At 25.0% G+C, this 769-nt stretch overlaps 1 protein-coding gene across 1 annotated transcript in view; it reads left to right on the top strand.

Annotated features, from left to right (window-relative positions):
• Nucleotides 1-769, top strand: part of LOC107618939 (phosphate transporter PHO1) — a 12,564-nt gene that overhangs the window by 4,659 nt on the left and 7,136 nt on the right. The gene's annotated exons all lie outside the window — the stretch shown is intronic.

Below are 769 nucleotides of genomic sequence, written 5' to 3'. Positions count from 1 at the left end.
CAAGAAATTATCTCTTTATTTAAATTTTTAATATAATACAGTTCTTAGTTCATTGTTGATAATAAAATTTGGACATTATGATGAGTTACATGGCAGCAGGATGTAGCACCACGTAAGGTTTTTTCAGGTGGATAGAGTAAAGGATAGTTGGTATGTGACTGTGATCATCATCATGATCATGATATCTATGTTGTGTTTCATGGGAGGAATGGAAAAAATAATAATAATTGGCCACACACTTTTTACAAAGATTTTATATAAGGCAACTATTCTTATGAAAATGTTAAAAATATCTTTTTATAATGATTCTTATTTAAAAAGTGTAATTTATTTATTTAGAATATTTTAAATAAAGATAATACTTTTATTTTAAATAAAAATTAAGTTCTATAATCTATTATTTAATGATCAAAATAAAATATCTTTATATAATAACAATCATAAAATCTTCATTGAAGTAACTACCTTTATATAAAGCTATCTTCCAAACAGTGCTTAGTGGCTGGCAAGGTCGAATTTTGCTTGACCTATTTCCTTTCCCTTTTCCTTATTCAAAAAATTGAAAATCTCACTTTTCAATATGCTTACTTATTTTTATATGCAAATTTAGTGTGGCATTTCATATTTTATTCATCCATATCCCAAAGAGATAAAGAGATATCCGTATTTTTTAATAACAAAAGGAAATCATATATATTCTAAACCCATCCTTAGTTTCTTTAGCAAATTTAGTTATATATGTAATTGTGTTATCATTTTAAGAAGTCAT

The sequence above is a fragment of the Arachis ipaensis genome, chromosome B09 (genome assembly GCF_000816755.2).
Source record: "Arachis ipaensis cultivar K30076 chromosome B09, Araip1.1, whole genome shotgun sequence".
Taxonomy (NCBI): domain Eukaryota; kingdom Viridiplantae; phylum Streptophyta; class Magnoliopsida; order Fabales; family Fabaceae; genus Arachis; species Arachis ipaensis.
Note: the sequence above shows the minus strand (reverse complement) of the source record. Positions and strands in the feature narration are given on the sequence as shown.